The 18,648-nt window shown below is 40.4% G+C and overlaps 1 long non-coding RNA gene across 1 annotated transcript in view; it reads left to right on the top strand.

Annotated features, from left to right (window-relative positions):
* Positions 1-13,639, top strand: part of LOC132526391 (uncharacterized) — a 100,406-nt gene extending 86,767 nt beyond the window's left edge. The window contains exon 3 of the long non-coding RNA XR_009542549.1: positions 13,544-13,639. This is a non-coding gene — a long non-coding RNA (uncharacterized LOC132526391). The remainder of the gene's footprint in view (positions 1-13,543) is intronic.
* Positions 13,640-18,648: the final 5,009 nt, after the last annotated feature.

Below are 18,648 nucleotides of genomic sequence, written 5' to 3'. Positions count from 1 at the left end.
TAAGTAGAAAACAATAACATCATCACTTTACAGTCGTATCATGAATCCTTTGCCCATTGTGATTTTTTCACCAAATGTGAACCCCGTTATCACTTCTTACCTTGAGGCTAATTACCCAGCAAATGGCAACAAGGGCAGCAGTCTGTGTGGATACAGCACTGTTCTGGGAAGAGAGTTCAGCTTCTGTTGTGAGTCGTATGGGTAACTTGGGGAAAAGTGCTCAAGCCTGTGTCCCCATCTTTAAATAAAGAGATTGAACTCGATGACGGGAGAAGGTCCATTTGAGGAATAAAATATCGAGTAGCTACTTGGCGCCTATCTCTGCATGTTGTGGGAGGTATTAGTAAGGCCTTAGGGTGGATACGGATTCTTGTGTTTGCAAGTGACAGAAAACCAGCTTGACTAAGTTGAGGTAGAAAACCAAACTTCAGCAAAGGCAGGGGTCCACCAGACTCCAGACATCACCAGAGTCAGGGACTTGAGCACTTCCACGACACCCTTCCTCCGACTTTGTCCTTGGCTTCTCTCTCCCAGTCAGCTCTATTCTCTCAGATGTGCCTCCTGGGTGAGCCTGAAGAAATTTTCCAAACCTCTGGGAAGTCCTCTGGGCCAGGGGAACAAGATACCGTGCATGACTTGTAGCTGCTGTTAGAACCATGAGGTTGGCTGGAGAGAGGGGCAGCTCCCCCAGAGAAGTAGAACCCCTCTAAAGCCTGCTGTCGCTCTTTGCTGCCCACTCCCACCCTTTTCTCTCAGCTCCACGCCCATTGGCTGGGGACCTTCTACTCTTCTTGAAGCTTCTGCCCAACTTCACTGTCTCTGAGGGCCGAACAGCACAATCCCTACCTGTCCACACTCCCAGAGCACCCTGAACCCGTCTCCACCCCGGAATGTTGCTTGTTGTGGTCTCTTGATCGGTCTTTCTCCCTCATGAGACTGGGAACTCCTCAAAGGCGATAACTGCCTTCACTGGTTTTGTGTTACTTTATGTATTTATTAGATTGCTTATTTATTAATTATTGACAATCTACTGTGTACTAGATTCTGGGGATTCAAAGTGAAGGAACCCAAGATTGCTGTTCTCAAGATGCCCAAGGTCAAGTGGGGACATGATAAACAGACACTTGCAGTACAGTGTGGTGGTGTGAGTCCTCCACAGACAACCGCACTGGTGCTCTAGGAGCACACGGCACACAGGAGAGTCTCCTCCCTAAGCGAGGACAGGGGTTGAGAAGTCCAGAGAGAGTTTCCGAAGGTAGGAAGGGGCCACTCCTGGTCTGTGCTGGATTCTGTTGCATAGGATTGAACCTGGTTGTATAGGGTCTAGAGGGAGGGGACATTCTTCAGGGGTCTCTGAAAGTACAGTGTAACCAAAGGCTTATGTTTGAGTGGGATAGATAAGGCAGATAAAATTAAATAATAATTGGTTATCAATTCATTAAATAATTGGTAAATAAGACAGTTTTCAATAAAGTACTAGTTTTACTAGTACTTTGCACAAGGAATACAGAAAAAATTGAGATTACCATGAACTTATAAGGGACATCCTTTGGAGCACGTGAGTAGCGCTTCACTTCATGGGGAGTTGACAGTGCTGAAATCAGAGAGGCTGGGTTTCAATCTCACTCTGCCAGCTATTAGTTTGGTGATAATCTCTCAATCTCTAATTTCTGCATCATAAAATGAAGACACTAAGTTCCACCTCTCAGAGTTATACTGAGGATAAAATAAGACACGTAAATGAAAGTACTTCATAACTGTAAAGCACTATACAAACTTAAGTTATTCTTCAAATCCGTTTATTGTTACAACAGAGAGTTCTTCACTGACAACAATATTTGGAAATATGAAAAAGTGTATAAATACCGTTACATGGAAAGATACAGTGTTCGCATTGAGAGTTATGTTAATTTTGCTCACTGGCTAAGCATGGTGGTTAATGCCATTGCAAAATGCATCACACATTAACGAGTTGACTGACTTTTCCTGTATCTCTGACTCTGAGGATAGTGCAGTTTGACTCAGCTGGCCATGTCACAGGGTAGGAATTAAATCGTTTGGATGTAGTGATTATAAGGTGTTCTCTCCCCCAAGTGAACTGTATTTCTGTAGACAGAAGGTTCGCCTAAGGATTTCCCTCTAGCTGTACTACTCTAAGAGGTGAAACTTTCCCTTCAGTGCCTCTGTTTCCTCCTCTTTGAATAATCATAAATAATGATAGTACTGTAAAGAGTCATCCTCACACAGAGGATCTGAAGAAGTGTGATCCCATTATATTCTGTGTGAATTTGTCTTAGGTTCTGCTCAGGTGTGGGAGAGGGCAGGGAAGTACAGCCAGCAGATACAGAATGACCCGCTAAAGGAGTCTGAACTTTGAGTCCTTGAGTATATCTCAGAGACTAGGATGAAATACTAAATTTTAGTTGTCCCAGTGGTTTAGGCACACTGTATAAATAATCTTTCGCTCCATGTACTCCTCCAGTTTTCCAGAGCTCTTGGCCGTCACCTGGGAAGGAACCCCTGCCTTGTCTCCCACGGACACCACCGAGGCCAACCTGGAGCTGCCCATTACAGGAGAGAATGACCCTACTGCTTGTTCATGTTGCTGTGAGGGTAGCCCTGAAAATCATGGAACGAGGCATTAGAGATTTGTCACTCATTCAGTGATGAACCCAGAGTCCATGGAAGTAAAGGCTTATCACTCCCAGGCATGGGGTCAAAGCCATGGCCAGTTGGTAGTTTTCTTTCTCCACCCATTATTCAATTTACCTCATCTTTCTAAAAGTTATGTAAGGAAAGAGAACATGGCTGCTTTTTGGAATACTAGACCTATGAGATAGTAGTACAAGTTCCACAAAATAACAGGGTATTTCTAAGGTCAAACAAGTTTGAGAAATTCTGAATATGTCCCCAGTAGATATACAAGATGTACATGCACATGTCTAAGGCTGCAAAAAATTGAACTCAGCTTTCCCAAAGTTATTTGACTCTAGAACTGTTTTATTTAGTAATATTCATTAGCATCTAGAGTGCCTCTTTTTCTTCTTCAGTACAGTTTGGAAAATGCTATTTTCAGAGGAGCTTCAGTAAATCCTCCTATTAAAGGCTGAAGTCTATGTCTTAGATTGAAGAAAAATTGAACATAGCTTAGATACGACCTTGTAAATAGGGAATACTTGTCTACCATCCCCAGGATTCTTTTCAACAGCCCATTCTTTAAGTTGGAGGTTTGCAGGCAGGGGAACTGAAATAAGCATTGGCGTTCTAGTTCATTCATCCAGTAAAGCTCTATTTTCAAGATTAATTCAGAAAAAAAGTTTTTCTTCTTTTTCATTAGACTGGATAGATCTCATGGAAAATCCCTTGAAAATGTTGAAATCGATGCCCTTCCCTCCCCTCTGCCCTTTTGCCTTTCTTTGTAGAGAATAAGTCTGGGTTTGATTTATAACTATTATGGTTTGTATTTGATGGAACCCTGTGGAAACCTATTCGCCAAGGGAAAGAGTAATAACCAGTAGTTTTAGCTGTAATCACAGAAAAATCCTTTCCTGTCCTTCAGTCTTTTCATTGCTCTGTGATCATAAGCTATACCTTTAATGAAACCTTTCTAATAAGTGCTAAGGTTGTGTTCTCTTTCCATAGGTTCTCCAAAGTATGTTTTCTTCCTACTGACAAAATAGTCAGGAAGATAGTGGAAATGGAATCCACTCCGTTCATCATATGCTTTATTTTATTCCTCTTCTCAGCGTTCATTGATGAACTTTCTTCTCCAGTCACTGGTTTCCCCTGCATTGCTTCAGAATTTATTCATTTCATAGGATGTCATATTACCTGTGGTGACACAATGCTTTGCAACTGACCTCAATCCATTCATATATGTATTTTCTCTGCCAACTAGAACTTAAAGCTTATTAGAGGTAGGTACAGTAGATTTACATCTTTCGCATTATCTTCAGAGTCTCATTCGTTGTACAGAGTAGACATTCATTTATTTGAATTGATTTAAGAATAATTTCCATGGAGTTGAATGTGAGTGAGGATAGCAGCTCCTCTTTGGGGCTTAATATCTCTGTGCCTAGAACATAAATGTTGGAGTCCACCTGACCTGAGTTCAAATGCCAGGCCAAAGAAACATTAATGTGTGCCCTTGATCAGGTTACTTCCCTGAGCTTCCATTTCCTATACATAATGGAGAGAGTCTGTCTACCTTTTTTAAAGCACTACTGAGGACAGTAGTTAATAGTTTAAGTTCTGGTGTCAGACAGATCTGAGTTTGAATCTCATCTTTGCATCTTACTTGCTACATGACCCTGAGCAAGTTAGTGAGCCTCTCTGAGCTTCATTTCCCTCCTCCTAGAGCTGGGGTCCATCATAGTATTTATCTCATGGAGTAGTTTGAGTTAAATAAAATAATGCCTGTAAAACTTAGAACGGTACCTCATACCTAGTAAGAATTCAATTAATGTCAACCATTACTATAGAAGAGCCTCTAGCATACCTGGCACTGGTGGGCTCAAATAAACTTTAGTCCTTTCTCCTGCTAATTCTCATCTTTAAAATAGTTGCCACCAGCAGACACACTTTTTAGACCCGTTGGCTAATGGGACTTCAGCATAACTTTTGTGTATGAGAGATTCTCTGACTCTTTTACCTGTCTTAAATGGCACCAAAGTCTTCTGAAGAAAAGGCTTTTATGCGGGGGAGATCATGAACATCTGGATTCAAAAGAGGTTACATTCTTAAAGTGAGGTGGGTTGGAGATATTTTTTATTAAACATAGCCATTTTGTGATTTGATTTCCCCAGGATATGAATCAGAGAGAAAAAAACTGAAGTTTTGTCTCAGAAAAAAAGGGGAGGACAGGCAGAGGATTTTTCACTGGCAAGGCAATTTACACACTTGTCCTTTTCATAGTGACTCATGGTCTGTGATACATTTCATAGCGATGTCTATGAGTTTCCAAATCTGGAAGAAGACATATCAGCCAAATAAGGGAGAGAGAAGAAAACAGCCTTTTAATCCACCTAGTTACCATTCACAGAGCTTTAGACATAGAACTCCAACAAATGGCTATTCCAGCACCCCACGTTTAGTCACATCTTTAAACCCATTGAGAGGAAGAATTAGCTAATCACGTCCAAAATATCTTCAGCAGACCAGCAGAGGAATTCAGTCTCTAGCTCCAGTGTTCTAGAAAAAGTTCTTTCTTCCCAATCTCTTCTCTTCCCCAACCCTCCCCCTTTCTTTTTTTTTTTTTTTTTGCTATAATTTGAGGCTAAATCTTCACTCTTTTTTAGCTTTCATATTGTCTGACCTAAGTTCATCTTAAAATGAGTTTGTAAACTTTTTAAAAAGTTATTAAAGCTTACCCCTTAGTCTTTTTATTTTACTATTTAAGCAGTCTCAACTCATTTAAAAAACTGGCTTAAGTCCAATTTTTTCCCTACTTTACGTAATTTCGGGTTACTATTCTGAGGGTGTTCCCCAGATACTCTAATAATAGAGTAAAAAACACCAGCACTTTGTTATATCCACTTGGGTACCCCCAGGACCTACTGCACTCAGCATACACGTGCTTAAATAAATGTTGAGCGAATGCATAAATATGGCTTCATGTTTCTATAGCTTCTAATACTTTATTGGAAAACTTTAACTTCCTTAAAAATTTGTCTGAGGTTCTCTTACTTTCACAACAAAAAAAATCTTCCTTTTAGTTTTAAACCCAGTAAGGGATAAAATGGAGACCGGACCTTAAGTCTCCAATTCTCAGTCACATAAGTTTCTTGACTTAACTTGAACATTTTCTAAAGCCAGAGCTGCTGGTGTTTTGAAAAAATACAGACCCCCAAACTCAACCTTATACTCAGATAATGGAGAGAATGATGGAAGGAGTGCATACCAGTTCTAACATGTCTCTGTTTGGAAATATATCTGAACGTCATGTTATTTTTTTCATTGTAAAATGTGATTTGTTCAATAGATAGCTTTCCGTCTCCTCTGACCCTGAGCTCCAATTCCGCTGCCTTTCTGCAAGCTTATCACTTTTTTTTTTTTTTTCCCACATAGTTTCTCCATATTTTGTTATGGGCATGAACTATTAGTAGGACATGACAGGGCACTTTTAAACTCTTCATCAAGATGTACATGGTGCCTTGATTAAATGGTACATGATCAGTGTAAAGGTCTTAGGACACCTCACCACGCAGTCCTTGCTGGTCCAAGACTTCTTTAGTGCTGAAATCAACCAGCTTTACCATTTATTTCATTTACTTTGCTAGAACTGACAAAGGTGGGTATTAAATGATTAGGAGGACAGGGTATCTTGAATTGAGCTCTTTAAAGTCAGGGACTGTGTCAGAAATTCTTACACTCCCTTCCCCTAATCCATGGTCTGGTAGTACAGAGCAGGTGCTTAATACATATTTCTTATATTGAATTGGCATCTATTAGCAAATCCCAGACATCTGAGACTCAGTCTTGACTTTGTACATAACAATGTGCCCTTGAATAGGTCACTGAGCTTTGTTGTGCCGTCTGTAAAATGGGATATGTATCTACTCTTAAAGAACTAATGAGAGTGTGAGAATTACAGGAAGTTGGGCTTTACAGAATATTGGTTTTGGATTTCACAGACCAGGCGGAGTTCCGTTCTTTAAGTAAATACTTTACAAACTGATGGTCTTTGTGTCATAATCCTCTATCAAGCAAATAATCAAAGCAAAGTGACTCTTGGTGACCTACTTGTGGATTAATATTTGTAATTAGAATGTCATTTTTGACAAATTCCTACAACCCTCAATATCTATTTTTTCCCCTCAATTCACATTCCATTGCTATAGTCTTTATTGTTGAAATGGAATTGTCAACTTGAAGCTAATTTGAAAAATGGTTTGCTGCAATCTGGGTTCATAAATCTTAACAGGAAGAGCCAAGAGCCAAGTAGCTCAGAGCATTGTGAAATCATTAAATTAGGCTCCTGGAATATATGAGAGTCTTCTACTTTCTCGTCAATCTGAAGCAGAATGCCCAGAAAGAGTATTTCATAAATGTTAGTGTTGGGCGCTGGATGACCTACGAGCGTATTGCATTTATCAGTGAAGGCAATCTGTATTCTAATGTTGCCTTGTTAAAAAAATAAGTCATTGTAAACTTGAAAATGAACAATAATGATGATTTCTCTCATTTTGTTTCCTCAGTGTTTCTTAAACCGAATGCCTAACACAAAGTAGGCATTAGAATCACCTGGAGGACTTGTTAATTCACAGATAGTTGGATACTATCATCAGAGTTTCTGATGAGGTAGACTTGGAGTGGGATGGGTCCCAAGAATTTGCAATTCTAGCAAGTTTCCTGGTGTTGCTAATGCTTCAGGTCCAAGGACCACACACTGAGAGCAGTTACCTGATCTCCCTTATGATTGCCAAGGCTGATAAAAACAAATATTCCATGAACTGCTCCTCTTTTTCAAACTACTTTACTAAAATGGGACTTTGAAAAGCCATCAGTGGCACAAACCACAGGTGGACATCCATGGGTCAGAGTGTCTATATAGAACTGTGATGAACACTGGAAAAAGAAAGCCAGATTTTTTTTTTAAGTTAAACTTCTAGCTCCTTCACACTATCATGGTCTTTTCCAAACTTCTTCTTGAGTCATCTGAAAATATGTCACCTGAATCTTTAAATGCAAAAGAAGGAAGATGTGTCTTCATTTTCCCCCAGGTTGTCATTTTTGGTTCCATACTCTCTTTCCCAGAAAATAGACCATGTATTCAGGTATGTATTCAGGTATCTTCTCTTCTTGCTTTAGGATAGACTTAGATCCTAGACAGTAATTCTCTATCAAGCTATTTTAAGTCAAGCCCTTATTTCCTATAGGCACGATGTTATCAATTCAGGGGTTTTTTTGGGTGTATTTTTTGTGTGTGTTTTTTGGTTTTACTGGAAGCCTATTTCATTCAATTCAATTCAACACCCATTGAGTGATTTCATATGCCAAGCACTATTCAAGATGTTCAGGAAAAGGCATGACCAAGATCTACTCAAATTCCTGCCCTTGCAGAGCCTACATTCTAGCAGAGACAGACAGTAAACTTAATACATAAAGCAATATGTTCCTGGTAGTAGATGCTATGGAAAGGAGGAAAATCAAGCAGGATAATAAGGTTTAGGACTTCAGGGGCTGGCAGGAAAGGGTCGTGTGTGCATTTGCAATTTCAAATAGGGTGCCATTTGAGCAAAGACCTAAGACAGGTAGGACTGTAAGCATGTAGTTATCTAGGGAAGAGTGTCACAGGCAGAGAGAACAGCCTGTATGAAGGCCAAAGGGCAGGAGCATGGCTGGCATATTTAAGGAACAGCAAAGAGGACCGTGGGGCTGAAGCAAAGTGTGTGAAGGGGAAGTAGTGATAGATAGGAGAGGTAATATCAAGGCGAGGTCATGATCATGTAATGTTTGGTAGGTCACTGAAAAAGATGTTGGCTTTAATCTGAGTGAAAAAGGAGTCATTGCACAATGCTGACTTTTTAAGAAGGACCTGTTCGAATGTTGTGTTTAGAGAATACTGAGTAGGGCAAGGATAGGAGCTAAGAGGCTAGTTACAAGGTTATGCCAGTAACCCAAGCAAGAGATGATGTGGCTTGGGCCATGTGTTGACTGATCAGTACAGGTGGTGAAAAGCAGTTAAATTCTATATATTTTGAAAGTAAAGTGCAACAGGATTTCATGAGAGATTGGATGTAGAATGTTAAAGGAATCCAGGTGTTGGCCTGAGAAGCTGCAAAGATGAAATTGCTATCAGTTGAGATGTAAAAGGCTGTAGGAAGAGCAAGTTTGTGGAGAATGTTGGGATTTTGATTTTGGATATACTGAGTTTGAAATGACTATTAGATACCTGATGGGAGATGTAGAGTTGGTTGCTGGTCACGCACATATGGGGCTTATGAGAGTATGCGGAGTATGTTTGGGCTAAAGGTGGAGTCATCAGCTTGTCAGTATTGAAAGTTTTGAGGCTGAATGAGATGATCAAGGGAGTGGGTGTACATAAAGCAGAGAAGAAGAAAAGGACTCAACCCTGGGATTCTCTAGCACTAAGAGGTCAAGAAGGAAAAGAGACACCACCAAGGAGAGATTGAGAAGGAGTGGACCATCCAAGGAGAAAAACTGGGAGGCTTTGGTGTCCTAAAAACCAAGAGAAGGAAGTGTACCAGTTAGAGGGGAGTGAAAAATAGTGTCAGATGCTGCTGCTGGGTCAAGTAAGATGAAAACTGAAATTTTACTATTGAATTTCACAACTAGAGAACATCAGTAACCTTGACAAGAACATATCTGGTGGCATGGCGATGGTGGTTAAGAACATATCTGGTGGCATGGCGATGGTTAAGGTCTGCTCTAAATAGTGTAAGAGGGTGATAGAAGAAGACTTGGAAATGGTGAGGAAAGACAACTCTTGAAGTTCCTGCCAACGAAAGCACAGAAATGGGAGGGAAACAGGTGAGGAAAGTGGGGTCCCGCTAAGGGTGTGTTGGTGGAAGTGGTGGTGTTTGTGTTTGTTTGGGGTTGGGAGAAATAATGATACAGTTGTGCGATGATGGAAGTGATCCAGTAGAGAGGGACAGATTAGTGTTTTAGGAAAGATAGGAAGGAATTCCTTAAGCAGTTTCATTGGGTCTGCAAATAGTAATAGTATCTAGAATCCAGGTGGAATATTCGGCATCCCAGAAATCAGGGATTTTTATCTGTGGTAACAGGCATGTTTAGGGGGGAGCAATGCTGGTGGGGCAATAGGTGTAGTTGTCGAGACCATGTGTAAAATCCCTTTTGATTGTTTCAGTTTTTTCCATGAGGGAAGAGCCAACATTATCTCGTAAAATATCAAAAATGATTCAAAAGAAAATACAGCCCACATATATGCCTCTTCAAATATTTATTCAGAAAATAAAACAAAGCCAAACACAATATGAAAAGTATGCAATAAATGTTTCATTTTAGGAGCTTTTCTAAATGAACTGAATTGACTGAGGTTTTTGAATAGAGATGTAATATCTTTTCAAGTAGGGACTCTTCCTGACGAATGTCTCTGTATCAAGCATAGGCATTCTTTGTTGCTCTACTGGCCTTCACATTTATTTAAAATTAGGGATATTTGTATAGAAATCTTTATTTGCCAATTCAATGTGCGTGAATGTCTACGTATGACATTTTTTCAGATGGTGAATGTGGGTACGTCTCCATGAGAACTCTTCTACAGTGATCTCTTGCTCTCCATTTCAACAGTATGGGTGATCACTACCGTCTTGTCAGTGGGGTCAGTTTGACATTTTGTAGCTATTGGCTGCAGTTCTTAAGCAGATATTAATAGGAGTTATAGCCATTCTTATTTATGATGAGGTCATAAACTTAATCAGAGATAGGAAGCACCTATATGATTAAAAAAGAGAGATAATGGGCCCTTTAAATAGTTTCCTCTCTGGGGTAAAAAAATATGTCACTTTCTGGAGGATTGAAACTGTATCTTAGTATACAGTATCAGTGCTTTGTATCTTAGTGCTTTGCTTGAACAAAATTTGAAAAACATAATTCAGAAGGCATTCCGTAATGTTTTACAGTGATAATAAAAAATACTTATGTAAGATGGATGGTTAGAAAATACTCATTGGGGTTCTTCATATTGGGGAACAAGTGAGTTTGAAGCAGAAGAAAATAACCATAGTATTCAACTCATAGGGTTGTAGGGAAAGTGTAATGATATTGCCCATATAAAGTTCTTGTTATAGTAGATGGCTCATGTAAGTGTCCAGTAAATTATTATAGTAGGTATAAGGTGATGGGGTTCCATTGGAAAGATACAACAAAATTGTCAAAATTAGGGGACTGTTCTTAGTTAACTGTGGTTTTTCTTCTTTGGGGGGGTGTCAGGGGGAGGGTGGCAGAAAGTTATTAACAGCCCGACATTGCTTTATTGAGAACCAACTTTTAGCAGTAGGACCACATAGGGGCCAAGTGAACAAGAAACGATCATTCAGCTTTTATGTGCCAGGGCCTATAGTAAGCATCTAATGTATACATTTTATTTGGTCCTTACGAAAGACCTGCACAGTAAGTTGTATTAACCCAATTGTATGGATGAAGGAATTGAATTGGGGAGAAACGTTCAAGTGCTACAACAGGAAAACTCTGCAAAATTTTAAGTAAATTAAAAGACTGACCCCATCAACTAAGCTGCTCACAAAAGAGCAATATCCTTACCAAGATCACAATGTGATTTGATTCCTAAGCTCCCAGTCTCACTATACAGGTTATTGAATAGCTCATCTAAATCTAACTCAAATCCAAATGCCTGTTGCTGGCTTGGTCAGAATCAAGGAGTCAGCTTACTTTGCTATCTTTCATGGCATTCAGTTCATGCTTCCAAACAAGTATGTAGAAATGGTTCACAGTTTGGTATTAAAAGGTTGAAGACAAAAGGAAAATCTCATCTTCTGTCACCTGAGGGAAAAAACTCTTCCCATTCCCGAAAACTACAACATAGTTTCCTTGGAACCTGGTTGCATTTCATACTCAAACTAGTAACACTCTGGTTGATGAGAAAGAGAACATTCACTCTCTCTTCCTAGAGGAATGCTGAAATTGAAAGAACAAAAAACCCAAAAAGAATATCCAACCCAGTAATTGATATCTAGTCTCATAGTCTGTCATACAGAGTGAAGTAAGTCAGAAAGAGAAAAACAAATACCGTATGCTAACACATATATATGGAATCTAAAAAAAAAAAAAAAGTTCTGAAGAACCTAGGGGCAGGACAGGAATAAAGACCCAGACGTAGAGAATGGACTTGAGGACACGGGGAGGGGGAAGGGTAAGCTGGGACGAAATGAGAGAGTGGCACGGACATGTACACTCTACCAAATGTAAAGTAGACAGCTAGTGGGAAGCAGCTGCCTGGCACAGGGAGATCAGCTCAGTGCTTTGTGACCACCTAGAGGGGTGGGAGGGAGACGCAAGAGGGAGGAGATATGGGAATGTATGTATACATATAGCTGATTCACTTTGTTATACAGCAGAAACTAACACAACACTGTAAAGCAACTATACTCAAATAAAGATGTTATAAAAAAAGCATTAAAAAAAAAAGAAGATCCAACCCAACTTAAAAACTTTTCTATTCAGAACAAAAGAAAATCCAGTAGAACAATAATTTCCTTTTTTCAAGGGGAACCAAATGGTGGTATCTTGGTTTTAACAACTTTCTGGAGAATTCTTCATTCATGGTAATCAATTGATTAACACTGAGCAGCTCCATTTGTGCAGGAAGCAGGAATAGTTTGGCTGGCAGAACAACTTACAAAATTCTGTTCATGAATATTACGTAAATTCAGTCAATTCCCTCAATAACGAATATGTGCGATATAATATTTTACACCTGAGTTTAATCCAAAACAAAAAAAGAAAACACCAGCGTTTTGAAAAAAAGTTCATGTGGAAATGTCAAATCACTAGCTCTTAACCTTCTCAATTTTTTTGTTTTTTCTTAAGATAGGAAGGTATAAACTCTCCACTCAGTCTATAGCCACCTGAAATAGGAAAAATGATGCCGGGACATCAAAAAAAGTTTTTTTTCCTTTCTATAACCTGAGGTGGGGCGATGGGAAGTTCTCATCTGAGAAGGGACAGGAGAATTTCCTGGGTTTCCATGATGAGTTTAGTATGAGAATAACTACGTGCAAATATATGAAGGATGCATACTTTTCGGTGGGCAAAACCAAAATCATTCATCCATGTCCACAAAGACCAGTTTAGAGAAATTGAAGCTAGTTTTAGCACAGAACTTAATGGCTAAAAGGGTAGATAAAGACAGAAATTAGTTACTAAGAGGAATCATGATTTTCTTTTTCCCCAAAGAACTTAAAAATCTGTATAGGCTCCATCTTGGATAACCTAGGTGCCCTTCTACCTGGAGACAGGATTCAGCAGGAATGATTCTCATGGGCACAGAGGATCCTGGGAAAGTCTTCCTTCCTCCCTGTCTCAGGACTTGTGTATACAGTGTATAGGCTTTATACTACAAATGAAACTTCATTTCACTTGTTTGACAATTTCTCATTGCCCAGTGGCCAACTCACTTGTTCCTTTTGGCTGATTGCAGAAGGGCTGCAATCCCTCGAGAGGAGAAAGACAATGAGAGGGCAGAGACCCAACCCAGCTTCCTCCAGCTTTAGTCCACTTCATTTGAGGAGTCTATGACTCATCCCTGAGTCCCCCCGCCCCAAGCAACTTCCATCAACTCATAGTCCCCAAATGTGTTGTTGAACGTTTTCTTTAGTGGTGCCAGCTTGTTCTGAGATTACAGGGAACGCCGATTTTATTAGAGTTCTTTCAACAAACTCGTTTAATTGTTGCTGCCCTTTGGCAAGTGCTGAGTCACTCTCAGTGCTTCATAGCATTCCAGAAACACCTCATCCTTCTAACTTTCCTTTTTTTTTTTTTTTTTATGTCTTCCTTTTGTTTGGTTTAGACCAAGCCTCTCCTCTTTTTTCCCCAACAGACTTGTCTTTGGAAAAGACTCAGAAGAGCCAGTAAACTTGGCTTCTTCAGTTCTGCTTCTCATGTGAGTATAATTTACATTTCTAACTATTATGCAAGTGTCATTAAACAGCATATTTCCCCAGGTTTTTGTGGAAGAACTGCTTGTTTGATCTTTGCGACGCTAGCACTCTTTTAGAATTAACCACGGAAAAACTTGATGACACTTCCGTGCTTCTTGTAAAATTCATCTTCGGGGTAATTTTATGGTGTGTGTTTTCCCCCTTGAAAGTTTTAAAGAGCTGGATTTCTCTCTCTTTACAGAGTGTTCTAGCAGCTGTGTCTCATTTGCTTTTGCAAGGGCATTGGAAGAAATTGCTATTTTGGAAACTCCTTAACATATGGGATAATTGTGTACAGCACTTTACAGTTTGCATAGTACTTGCCCATTATTTTACCTAGTCATTTCTCATAGAAGCCCAGGACATATTATTTACATTTTCCAAAAAGAGAAATAGAGGTCCTGAATAAATAGCAGGAGCTTGGCAGGACAATTTATCTCACTCTGGAATTAATCTCTTCCTTCAGATCCTTTAATACCCATGACCAGAAAGCCTCATGCTTTTAGACCAACACACCCACTGTGCATCTGAGGAATATGTGGTCCACTAGCTTTAGGTCTGCCCTAACAAAAAGCTGTCTGAGTGATGGGACGTTGGGAACTGTGCTGTTGAACTGCTTTTATTAAAAGTGATGCAGTGGATGGCTAAAAGCACTGGTTCCAGGGTCACGCTGCCTGGGTTTAAATCCAAGTTCCAACCTTTATCAGCTGTGTGACACTGGATGAATTACTTGACCTTTCTCAGCCTCATTTTTCTTATCTGTGAAGTGGGAATATTAGTTGCTCCTTCTTGGAATTATTGTGAGGCTGAATTGACTGAATTCATGTAAAGCTCTAAGCATTGCACCTAGCACAGAGTAAGCCCTCAGGAAATGCTAGCTGTTACCATGCTGTGATTCAAAAGGTGGCTCTCTGGGTCATTTTTTCTGAGATTCATTTAAGTTGATTTGTTTCATGAAATTACACAAATGGCTCAGTCAAGACCGGAGATAGTTGGCAGTCGTAAGAGGTGCTTGGTGGGGTAGACAGACCTTATACTAGTACTGCCTCGGCTCTTAAGAGCTGTGATCATCATAACTTCTCAGTCTCTCTGTCATTCTCTTTAAAGCACAAAGCTGCAATGCTGTTCCTCCCAAATAATATGGGATTTTGACAAAGAGTCCTATTCACTAGTACCCACTGTATTTCATCCTAGTACTTTTGAAATGGTAGCACACGAAAAAGACAAAAGATGACATTGGTTTTCTTACAGTTCCAGGCAGAAGTGAGGTATAGAGGAAATAGCAGGGATCTGCCTAGTTGCAAATGTTCTCTTGTTGGAAGACAGAAGACTGAGTCCCACGTCTGCCTCAGGTTTGCTGGGTAAACTGGGCAGAGCATTTTGCTTCTCTGTACCTCAGTTTCCCCAGCTACAAAGAGGAATTATAATACCCACAGGATGATCAGCCTGTCCCCCATTTGCTGGGACTTTCCCATGGCAAGTGCCGCATCCCCAGAACCTCCTCAATCCTGGGGAGACCGGGATGGTGGGTCACCCTGAATATCTGCCTCTCATCTTACTGGGGTCACCATAAGAGCAGTGGTTATGAATGTGCTTTGAAATTTCATGGGCTGAACAGTATAGGCAACCCAAATCTGAACACCTAAGTTCCCAGAATAGTGCTGTGGGTTACTGGAAGAAAAACATGGTAATACAGTATATCGTTTCTTAAGAAAGAATATCATACTTTTGGGCTTCCCCGGTGGCACAGTGGTTGAGAGTCTGCTTGCCAATGCAGGGGACACGGGTTCGTGCCCCGGTCCGGGAAGATCCCCCATGCTGCGGAGCGGCTAGGCCCATGAGCCATGGCCGCTGAGCCTGCACGTCCGGAGCCTGTGCTCCGCAATGGGAAGAGGCCACAACAGTGAGAGGCCCGCGTACCGCAAAAAAAAAAAAAAAAAAAAAAAAAAAAAAAAAAGAATATCATACTTTAATTCTTGGTACATATTTTATAAACTGCTTAGAGATATATGATGTGACTGGCAAATTCCACTAATGTATATATCATGTTTTACATCATTCTTAAATGTTTAAATACATGTAATTGAAAGTATACAAAGGCGTATTCATATAAAACAGGGCAATTACTTTCACATCACTACAAAGATAATTTGCATTGGAAAAATCTCCTTTGAAACATCTTTACTGCCTGAAAAGTTCAGTTTTGCACCCAAGGCATATTTTTGAAAGGATTACCATTTACAATAAATGGATTAGTGATTTGTCTTCGAAAACTTCAAAGGAAAACAAGATAGTCTGGGGAAGATAATGTAACTGACCATCTATTTGGTATTTGCAAAAGAAGTACACACCGAAGGATAATAGTCTATTACTGGGAATTAACTTGAGGCAGCAGCAGCAGCGTTTAAAAGATGTGCAAAAAAAAAAATTTTTTTTTTTTTTTTTTTTTTTTTTGGCTGCATTGGGTCTTAGTTGCGGCAAGTGGGATCTTTGCTGAGGCACGCGGGATCTTTTGTTGCGCGGGCTCTTTGTTGTGGTGTGCGGGCTTCTCTCTAGTTGTGGCATGCGGGTTTTTCTCTTCTCTAGTTGTGGTGCACAGGCTCCAGAGAGCATGGGCTCTTTAGCCTGTGGCACATGGGCTCTAGTTGAGGCGCACGAGCTCAGTAGTTGTGGCACGCAGGCTTAGTTGCCCCGCAGCATGTGGGATCTTAGTTCCATGACCAGGGATCAAACCCATGTCCCCTGCATTGGAAGGTGGATTCTTTACCACTGGACCACCAGGGAAGTCCCCAGATGTGCAGAAATATTAACTGAAGTACACACTCAGGAATTAGAGTAGTTTCCCCAAGATGATTCATTTAGTTTTCTTTCATATCATATAGAGAGTGCACTTGAGTGGAACTTCAAAATGTACATGTATGCATTTGTTTGGAAATTCAGAGTTTTTTTGATGGACTTTTATTTGTGTTTTACCTAGAGGCGTCCAACCAGAATTCAAGCCAGTGTAAAGTCTGTAAGTGAGGCTTTTTGTAGACATGAATAACAATATAAATAATACAATAATATGTATTAGTCAGTACAGTGATATATATTAGTAGAAGCATAAAAACAAGTTCAGTCAAACTCAGTTGCTTACATTAATAGAGAAAAGTAATATTTATCTTAAAAGTTAGACTTCTAAAATGTAACAGCTTGTTTTCTGCTTGGCTTTTAAAATGGAACATGTAAACCTCTAAAAAGATATTAAGATACTTGAAGACCCTGAACGTGTCACAGAGTTTTTCTTTATCTACCCCAGAGGACCTACTGCAGCCTTGGGTACGTGACAGATGCTCAGTAAAATCTTGTTAACTTATACTGAGTGTTCTATGTACTAATAATAATTCAAAATAACATAATGAAACCGGAGTGAAAAGGGCATGGTCTACCATTCTACGTTCAAATTTTTCCCAAGGAATGAACTACTTTGCCTCTCAGACAGAAGCAAAGAACTCATTCAAAAGCAGAGCCGAAGGCTGATGGAGTTATTGTTGTTTATTTTTCCCTGGACAGAGGAGTAATTCTGTTGGCTTCAAAGGCCTTTTCTTCTACCTTCCATCACGACATGCTCGTGCAGGAAGAAGCCTTCGTCCTATTCCCACATTTTACAAATGGAAACCCAGAGGAGGGAACAATGTGCCCCAGGTCAGATTCAGACCTTCCCAGATATTTGTTAACCTGAATTTAACTTTTCCAAATTTCACCAAACAGCTGTAGGGACTTTTCTTGGCCCCTTTTTAGTCCAGGAGACTCCCTCCTCCCTCTTCCTTGCCCTCCCATCCATTATTATCCCAATGCCGCTGCTCCTTAAACAACTCCACCGCCTTCTGTCACTTTCCAATGGCATTTTGTTTGCTCTCAGACAACACACTTGAACCTCCCCTCCAAGGTCTCAAGCTAAAGGAATCTTCTAGATTACCCGAAGTCGAATATAAATTGAAGGGCCATTCCTGCATTTCTTCGTAGGCCTGCAGCCTTGGAAACAGTGATGCATAGCTCCGGGCTTGTACTGATTACCCTCAAGCTTCAGTAATGCGAGTCAAGGCTTTGCTTTATGGTTAATTTAGCTGATGATGAGAGCAAGCTGAAACTTGTGAGGACAGACAGAAGTTGGAACAAACCGAGGTCATAGCTTGAGCAGAACCTCCAAGAAAACAGATTGCCTATGGCTCTTAGAGAGCATCCTTTCCCCAACAGTAGTGAGGCAGACCGAAAGCAGAAAAATGACAGTCTCCTTTGAGGGGCATATGAGGGCACAAAGATTTTTCAAAACTCAGCCCCACAGAGAGGAAATCTGCTTGATATTTATTCAGGCCCCTTTCTTTTAAATCTTGATTACCCTTGGCTCAGCTAGGTGCTAAAATTTATGCACCAGCGACAGGTGATTCTTACGTAAGGATGGAATCTTGGGTGTGATAAATTTGGTCTTGAGACATCTCAGCTCGCTTGCTGCAGATGGCAGTGTCATGATGGCAGAGCTAGAGAGGGGTGTCCTGCTGGGCTGTGGGCTGTCTGTGAAATGGCTACTCAGTTCAGAACTGTCTGAGCCAATTCCTTGAGCCTCAAGGTCATGACCAAGGGGCTCAGCCCAACTATAGGGTTGACACTCATTCTAGCAACGTTCTTTCCTGCCCCCTTAGACACTCCTGCAGACTCACTCCTACTCAAAAGTGCAACAAGAATCAGGTAATCTGTGTTCTTTGTGAATATCTTTGTAATTTGAGGTCTTTGTTGTGATTAACCGTTGTTAGGCGTGAACTCTACGTTTGTAAGGAATTGCGTATACTCCAGAATTGGCATCAACCTGGTTGGTTTGGCCAAAGAGGTATTTTTAGCCACTACATCCCTGTCGGGTCCTGCAACTTTCAGGGCACAGGTTCTTAGCCTTTGTTTTGAGGACTCTGGAAATCCCCCCAAAATGCACATACACACACAAATTGTAAACATACATGTCTCTTTTTAGGGA

Source organism: Lagenorhynchus albirostris, chromosome 9 (assembly GCF_949774975.1).
Source record: "Lagenorhynchus albirostris chromosome 9, mLagAlb1.1, whole genome shotgun sequence".
In the NCBI taxonomy this organism is placed as follows: domain Eukaryota; kingdom Metazoa; phylum Chordata; class Mammalia; order Artiodactyla; family Delphinidae; genus Lagenorhynchus; species Lagenorhynchus albirostris.
Note: the sequence above shows the minus strand (reverse complement) of the source record. Positions and strands in the feature narration are given on the sequence as shown.